Here is an 8,982-nt window from a genome sequence, read left to right as displayed (position 1 = left end):
ACCACTGTCATCACCACCACCGCCATCACCACCTGGGCTGGAATAACCTTTTGAGACCCAGTGGGTGTGTGAGGAATTCTGTCAGTGTGGGGAGTCCTCTACTTAGATTTCAGTTAAAGAAATAAAGTTTACAGACAGAAAACTACTAGAAACTCAGGCTCATCACACACAACACACGCAGCTCTCTTTGCTCCTTACCAGGAAGGTTGCCAATACAACCTTCCTACAGTGGGGGCCAATAATTGACCTAGAATTCTGGACCAAGGAGAGTCACAAGGTTTTTCAACAGGAAAATGAAAGGAGTCTCATCGTCATTGTTTCCTTTGATTCATTGGCGACCTCTACCCAGCTCATCTAGCTTTCTATAGAGAGCCCAGTTCTGTCAGCACACTCAGATGTTTCTGCTAGGGAGCATGATAAAGAGCCTTCAAGTAGAGGCCGGGCTTAGAGAGAGGAACAAAATGGATACAAAATCCAGCCTTGCTACATCAAGGGCTGTAAACCTTGCTCTCTCATTAACTGGAATGTCCACTCTGGGCCTCTTATTAACTTAATAGTTTTCTTTTCTAAGTGTTTGTCTAACTAGCACCTTCCATCCAGTACCAGGCCCCCACCCCCTTCAGTGCAACTTCCTCCACTAGGTCTTCTACAAGGAGCGTGAGGCTGTACAGTCTCTTACACTGACTCCATTTTTTTAAAAGTAAATTTCTTTACTTACTGGGGGGTATACACATGTACACCAGGGTGTGTGTGGACAGCTTGCAGGAATTAGATCTCTCCTCCCACGATCCACCATGTAGATCCCTAGGATTGCCTGTACTGCTGAGCCCTGCCTTGATTTTTGATACTGATTTCAAGTTTAGAAGCCCCCCCTAAGGGGCTGGAGAGATGGCTTAATGGTTAAGGGCACTGACTGTTCTTCCAGAGGTCCTGAGTTCAATTCCCAGCAACCACATGGTGGCTCACAACCATCTATAATGGGGTCTGATGCCCTCTTCTGGTGTGTCTGAAGACAGCTACAGTGTACTCAAATAAATACATCTAAAAAAAAAAAAAAAAAAAAAAAAGAAAAGAGGTTTCCCTAAACCATCAACAAATTCACTCGAAATACATCAACTACTCACTAACAATTGTTCCATGCATGATTAAGCAAAGGTATAGGTTAAAGTCAGACAAAGGAAGCGGCACCTAAGGCAGAGATCCCACGGTGCTTCCTGTGGAGGCAGGACTTGTTGGTCCAGCTTCAATATGTCGCAAAGCATGGCAGCACTGTCAACCAGGAGAGTTCAGCCGAGCTTTGGTGTTCAGAGTGACTTTTAGCAGTGACTGACTGATTGCCTTTGGTTGATCTCCACCTCCATGTGGCTGATACCATATTGCCCAAAATCTGCACCAAAGTCAGCTGCGACCCAGCTCATTTCCCAGAAGCCAAGGGATCAGCCTTGTGTATAAATAAGATCCTTCACTGTCCCCACACCCCATCAACTATGGTGTGTATGATGTCTGTCTAAAGTTAAATATATAAGAACAAAGCTATTTCTTTCTTTTTTTTTTTTTTTTTTTTTTTTTTTTTTTTTTTTGGTTTTTCGAGACAGGGTTTTTCTGTGTAGCCCTGGCTGTCCTGGAACTCACTCTGTAGACCAGGCAGGCCTCGAACTCAGAAATCCACCTGCCTCTGCCTCCCAAGTGCTGGGATTAAAGGCGTGCGCCACCACTGCCCGGCAACAAAGCTATTTCTTGTATACTTGGTATAATTCAGGTTGAAGGACAATTTATTTAAACAAACAGTAAGAACCCGTGCCTCCCGTGTGCAGGGCACTTTCATTAAGGAGTGCTTAACGAATACCAGTTGGTTGAGATATAACTTTTATATAGGTAAACCAAAGGAAGTTATACTGGCCTCTTGGTGAGAACTTTAGAAAGATAGCACTTGCCAGGTGGTGGTGGCGCACGCCAACTGGATATGTTGGCACATGCCTGGAATCCTTGGACCTAGGAGGTAGAGGCAGGAGGATTTTCTGCAAGTTTGAGGCTAGCTTGGGCAACACTGAGTTCCAGGACCGACAGGACTACACAGCAAAACTCTTTCCTAGAAAACAAAAAAACCAAAGGCTGGCTGGCATAGTGGCTTCCGTCTTTAATCCTAGCACTGGAGAGGCTGAAGCAGGAGGATCTTCATGAATGTGAGGCCAGCCTAGCTACAATAGTGAGTTCCAGGATAGCCTGGGCTACAGAGTAAGACTCTGTCTCAAGAATAAACTCTACCGCTACCAAAAAACGGATTTGAAATAAAAAGTGTATGGATTGGGCACAGATTGCAAGTTATTCCAACTTCCACTCTCCAATTCAATGTAAGAAAATATAAGAGAAATTCAAGCAAACACACACACACACACACACACACACACACACACACCACACACACACACACACACACACACACACCTCCTTTCAAACCAAATGAGTTATCCTTTGCCGATAGTACACTTCTAATTAGTACAAAGCCTGGGTCTAGGCATAACCTTTGCCCGATTTCTATCTTCTCTGGTAGAGTAGGAGTTCTGCTTGGGTAACAGTGCTGGCAGAACAGGTGTGTTGGAGGCAGTCTTTGGACTCTAAAGAAACAGTTGGTGAATGACCTGTGTCCAGTTTTCTTTGTACAGTCTTTTCTTCCTGATGGCTGGAGTTCATACATGCTGATTAGAATTATAGTAGCCATTTTGGTCCAGAGAATAATCAGGTATGAAAGAAAGATATAACAGAGTGACAAAAGGGGGCACAGGCACTAAGGACTTTGGAGAGTCAGCCATATACTGTCTCAGGTGGCACAGTGGCTTCTACCATACTGGGGCTTCTGATATCTACAGCAAGGAAGTACTTGCTAACTTAGAGTTGATTGTGATGTTGTATGTGTCTGTGTGATTGTGTGAGGGGTACACATATATGAAGGAGCATGTACCCATGCGTATGCACAGTGACCAGAGAGGACACTGAGAGTCCTGCTTAGAGACAGGGTTTCTTGCTAAACTGAGAGTTAGGCTTGCAGCCAGTAAACCCTGACTTTACCCTCTACATTGCTGGCATTACAGGCATGTGTGGCCATGTTTGCCTTTTTTTTTTTTTTTTTTTTTTTAAACATGGATACTGTGGTTTTGAAATTCTTACCCAATGAGCCATTTTCTAAGCTTTGGTTTTAATTTTTTTAAAAAATTTTTTAAGGTTTATTTTATTTATATGAATACACTGTAGCTGTCTTCAGACACACCAGAAAGAGGGCATTGGATCCCGTTACAGATGGTTGTGAGCCACCATGAGGTTGCTGGGAATTGAACTCAGGACCTCTGGAAGAACAGTCAGTGCCCTAAAACACTGAGCCCCTGGATTTAATTTTTAAAAAGTTCCTCGTGATCAATTATTTAGGTTGTTTCCTATGTTTATTATTGTACTAAAATTATAACAAGCACCCAACACATATAACTCTTTGTATGTGGTTCTCAATATTTCCTTGTGATAAAAATCAGTGAAATTCAGCCAAGCAGTGGCACTTGGGAGGCAGAGGCAGGAGGATTTCTGAGTTCGAGGCCAGCCTGGTCTACAGAGTGAGTTCCAGGACAGCCAGGGCTACACAGAGAAACCCTGTTTCGACACCCACCCACCCCCCCAAAAAATTAGTGAAATTCAATGTCCTCGTCAAAGGTAAAGTGAGGAGAATGCATGTAGAGTAATTCTTTCAAGAACCCTGTTAAGAAGAGTAGGTGGAAACTGTTGACAAAAGTGGGGGAGAATAACAGGGAATGGGGCGGGGTTGGGGTGCAGAGCTGTGCATTTTACCAGCTAAAAGGAAAAGCTAGTAAGCCTAACACACATCATGCCTGCCCTAGGGGGTGTATGTGTGTGCATGCTTCTGAGGACCAACCCAATGCCCGTCAGGCGAGTGCTCTACTTCTGGGAATCAAACCCAGGTCCTCTGGAAGAGTGGCTCTTAACCGCTGATCCACCTGTCCAGCCCCAGCAGATGGGTACCCTAAAGCAGTTCCCTTGCAATTTGTTACCATCCAAGTCCATATTTCTGGAAGCCTCCAGGGAAGGGCAACAAAGTTACCTCTGAGCTCCTAAAATCTTCCATGACTAAGTGCAAGGTGATGGATGCCTTGCACCTCACCATTCTGATTCAGAGACCCTCCTGCCCAGATCCACCTTGAAATCCTGAAAGAGCCGGCAAAGGAAACTGAACAGAAAAGGCTTGACTTCCACTGGGGTGCTCAAAGGAAGCTGAGGACTACTTAAACGTCCTTTTTCTAAGAAACTGTGTTTCATTTATTTATTCTGTGTGAATGTAGACATGTAGGTGTTCATGAGTGCATGAGTGCCTGCCATGGTGTGTGTATGGAGGTCAGCAGACACACTGGAAGTTGGTTCCCTCTTTCCACCATGTGGGTCCTGGGAATCAAATTTGGATCATCAGGCTTAGCAGGAGGCATCTTTGCCTGCTGAGCCAACTTGTCCACCCTCAAAAACAAAGTATTTGCTTCTATTTTGAGACAGGGTCTCACTATGTAACTCTGGCTGGCCTAGAACTTACTACAGAGGTCAGGCTGGCCTTGAACTCACTGAGATCCACCTGTTTCTGTTTCCCTTGTTGAGGTTAAAGACGTACGTAAACACCCCTGAATAAAATATTCTTTTAATTAAAAATGTTTTGAGGATACTGTATGTATAAGTATTTGGCTTCATGCATGTCTGTGTACTTGTGTGCCTGGTCCCTGAGAAAGCCATAGAGAGCATGAAATCCTCTGGAATTGGATTACAGATGGTTACAGATGGTTGTGCCTCAATGTGAGGTCAAGGCTGTGCAGGCAGGCCATGCAAAGTCAGGCAAAGAGGCAATGTGCATCACAACCCAAATAATCATTAAAACACTATTGGGGGTGGTGGCTTATCTGTTAAGAGAACTGACTGCTCTTTCAGAGGACCTGGGTTCAATTCCCAACTCCTACACGGCAGCTCACAACTGTCTGTAGCTCCAGTCCCAGGTGATCTGATATCTTCACATAGATATACATGCAGATAAAACTCTAATACACATAAAATAGAAATAAATATATCCCTTTAAAAAGTCTGTTCAGGGGCTGAAGAGATGGCTCAGCGGTTAAGAACACTGACTGGAGGCTGGTGGTGGTGGTGCATGCTTTTAATCCCTGCACTTGGGAGGCAGAGGCAGGCCAATTTCTGAGTTCGAGGCCAGCCTGGTCTACAGAGTGAGTTCCAGGACAGTCAGGGGTACACAGAGAAACCCTGTCTCGAAAAACAAACAAACAAACAAACAAAGCAAACAAAACAAACAAATAAAAGAAGAACACTGACTGCTCTTCCGCAGGTCCTGAGTTCAATTCCCAGCAACCACATGGTGGCTTACTACCATCTGTAATGAGATCTGATGCCCTCTTCTGGTGTGTCTGAAGACAGCTACAGTGTACTTATATAAAATAAATAAATAAATCTTTAAAAAAAAAAAAAGTCTGTTAAGGGGGCTAGAGAGACAGCTCAGAAGTGAGTAATGTGTCTTCTGCTCTTTTGGGGGATGTGAGTTCTAGTTCCCGGCACCCATGTTAGACAGCCCACATCTGATTGTAACTCTAGATGAAGAGGATCTGATGCCACCTTCTGGCCTCCACAGGCACCTGTACACTGTACGCTCATATACCTATACAGATATACATATATACATTTCAAAAAATCTTTTAAATAAAGAGCTGTTATGTTATGTACATGCTATGACATGTACATTTACTTTCTTTTCTCTCTTTCTTTCTCTCTTTCTTTCTCTCTTTCTTTCTTTCTTTCTTTTTTTCTTTCTTTCTTCCTTCCTTTCTTTTTTTTCTTTTTTCCGAGGCAGGGTCTCACTAAGTAGCCTTTGCTGGCCTTGAACTCTATGCAGACAGAACTGAGAAATCAGCCTGCCTCTGCTTCTAGAGTGCTGAGATTAAAGGCTCCGGCATCACACCCAGCCTGACATTTCATTCTTAAACTCTCAGCCCTTGTGATTACGAGCATAAAACATGCATAAGGTAGAGATCATCAGGAATTTAGATGATCATTAACCCATCAGGCCCTACCCACCCCTGAGGGGTTAATGATTGTTGGGAGACAGAGGCATTTTCTCCAGTGGTGTACACACTGGCAAGGTGCCTGTGTTCCTATAAATAACCCGTCACCCTGAAAACAACCCTAAGTAAACCCATTGGGTCCAACACACAAACAAAAGGAGGAGACAAAAAGAAAGACATGGACAAGAAGGACCAGCTGGGAAGAGAGAGAGAAGCATTGGGAGGGAAGGGGTCTCAAGGGAGGGAGGGCCATGGGGGCTGATAACAATAAAGGGACATTGAATACATGTTTGAGAATGTCAAAATGAAACTCATTAGTGTGTAAATTAATATATGCCGGTAGAAGCTAAGAAACCTTAAAGATGGTTGGAAGCTGAATCAGACTCAGAAGATTGAGGCAGGAGTTCAAGTTTGGGGCCCGCCTGGGTTAAAACAGAGAAAAAATATGTAAGGAAAACAGGCAAATTATAAGGAAGGAATGCAAATTATCAAAATAGAATGTTATTTTTTGGATTCTCAGAAAGAATGCAAGAAATACAAAATTAAAGCAAGATGCCCGTGGAAAAGGGCCCAGGCAGAGTTCAAATGGCTACCATGAGTCTGACCCTAAATTTCTAGAAAGTTATGCTACTAAGGAAGTGGAGAAGTTTAAAGGCCTGTTCAAGCAAGTAGAGATAACTAACCTACAGTCACCTCAGTTACCAAAGGGCTGGCAGTTCTGCAGCTTCACCACCAGGGGGTGATTTCTGTAACCTCTTGAATAGTGGTTTGCAAAGGTAACACAGACTGATGGGCTTGTTCTCAATGAAAGTGAGGATATACCCAAGACATGGAATGGTTTTTTTTGTTTGTTTGTTTTTTGTTTTTGTTTTTGATTTTGTTTTTTGTTTTTTGAGACAGGGTTTCTCTTTGTAGCCCTGGCTGTCCTGGAACTCACTCTGTAGCCCAGGCTGACCTCGAACTCAGAAATCTGCCTGCCTCTGCCTCCCAAGTGCTGGGATTAAAGGCCTGTGCCACCACTGCCCGGTGACATGGAATGTTAATGTGTACACCAGAAAGAGCCCCGGCCCCTAAACCTTTGCTTGGCGCATAAAGAATTGATTCACATGAAAGAGGAATAGAAATATGAAAAGAAAGTGAATTTTCAAAACAAGACAGTCAAGTGGGAGAGTCCCTAAAGGAAAAGCTCCCAATAGACTGAAGTCTTGAGATACCCAAGTCCCAGGAAGCAGAGCTCAGACTGAAGCCAATTCACTGTAATCTAGAGACAAGGACTGTCGGGGGGCCCAGTGAGCCACAGAGGGAAGGAAGCGGGAAGGGAGGCTGGTTTCATTGATTTGATGCAATTACGGACAGGGCTTGTTAGACCCCATGGGTGTCTAAAAAGCTGTAAGGACCTTTACACAGAGGGCAGATTTCCTATGTAGCCTGTATGCTCTCCGGACTTCCAGGTGCTCCAGGACTGAGATGGCACAGAAGCCCTGATCTAGAAAGCAGGTGGTGGGGTGAGCCTGAGCCATGGGCTTGTCGGACAGCAGTGGGTATCTGCAGATAAGGGTGCCAGGGGCCCCAAAACATCAGTGCAAGACTCAGAACAAATTCAGTGTGAATTTAACTGACATGGACTTAGTACGCATTTATGTGCCATGCCCAGGGCTATATCCAAACATGGATGTAGGTCACTGTTTATGCTCAGTGGGGCTGAGGTTTGGGAATCTTGCACGATGAAGGAATTTCCCAGAGAAAGGAGAGCCAAGAGGTCAGGAATTCCAAGCCAGGGAGGCAGTATGACAAGCAGGCGGCATGAGCAGCTAGTGGTTGCTGAAACACACCGGCAGCTGGTGGAGCTGAGGGCATCTCACGCCTCTGAGGAGGAGGACCGTGTTTCTGGCAACCCTCCAGTGCAGCAGAGGAAGACTGACAAGCCCTTGAGAGTGGGAAGAGGGTGGACTTAGCAAACTGTGTTAGTACTAACAGAAAATACTCCCAACTCCCAGCTCCACCCTGGACTTCTGTGGTCAGTAAACAAGCTGGCCTCAGCCTGTGACGCTTGCTTTCTAATAGTGAAATATCCTCAAACTCCGACCTTCTCCACACATTCTAGTGACTCCTCCTTACTGGTACTTTTACCGTCCCTCAGCAGTGCCATGGAAACACTTTGGAAAATCTGTGGTGCAGTAGACTCCCCCAGTCAGTAGGTATAAGAAAGGGGGTCCTCTACACTCACTCTACTAGCCAGAGGAGGTTTGCTCTGTCTTCCCTCAGACAGAGCCTCTTTCTGCAGAAGCGTGCGGGGCGGATGCTGCAGCAGAGCTCCAGCAGGGTTAGGTAATGACTTATCTCCCTGAGAACCAAGTCCTACTTTTGCACACTGCACTCTGAACTCTCCTACAGATGGAAGTGGTTCACACACCCTTATTTGGTCTTGTGGCTTGTGTAGCACAGTGCTGGCAGAATCACTGCCCCTCCTCCACCCAGGTCAGGCACTTTTCTAAACTTAATTACTTCCTTTGTCATCTAAAGTGGGCAAAGGTCAGCAGGGTTCAGTGTAACCGCTTTGTCAGGCCCAGGGCCTGAAAGCTTAGCTGGAGCCCAGCAGTTGGCTCCTCCCCACCTTTAGGGAGGCAGGGACTGTCTCTCCTTGCTGAGGCCATCCTGCAGTGTTCCTGCGGGAGCACAGGAGAACCAGGGAAGTACAAGGAGAATGGATCTAAGCTAAAAGGTTGGACCCAACATTTGAAAGCAGGGGTCAGCAACGTCTGTGGAGTCTAGAGAAGTGGTTCTCAACCTGTGGGTCTCGACCCCTTTGGGATTGAAGATGAGATAGTGTGCATATCAGATATTTATATTATGATTCTTTTTTTTTTTTTTTTTT

General features: G+C 45.0%; 1 protein-coding gene across 1 annotated transcript in view; it reads right to left on the bottom strand.

Annotated features, from left to right (window-relative positions):
- Pigl (phosphatidylinositol glycan anchor biosynthesis class L) overlaps positions 1–8,982 on the bottom strand; it is a 62,952-nt gene that overhangs the window by 12,309 nt on the left and 41,661 nt on the right. The window lies entirely within an intron of this gene.

This window comes from Mastomys coucha, unplaced genomic scaffold, assembly GCF_008632895.1.
Source record: "Mastomys coucha isolate ucsf_1 unplaced genomic scaffold, UCSF_Mcou_1 pScaffold5, whole genome shotgun sequence".
Lineage (NCBI taxonomy): Eukaryota > Metazoa > Chordata > Mammalia > Rodentia > Muridae > Mastomys > Mastomys coucha.
Note: the sequence above shows the minus strand (reverse complement) of the source record. Positions and strands in the feature narration are given on the sequence as shown.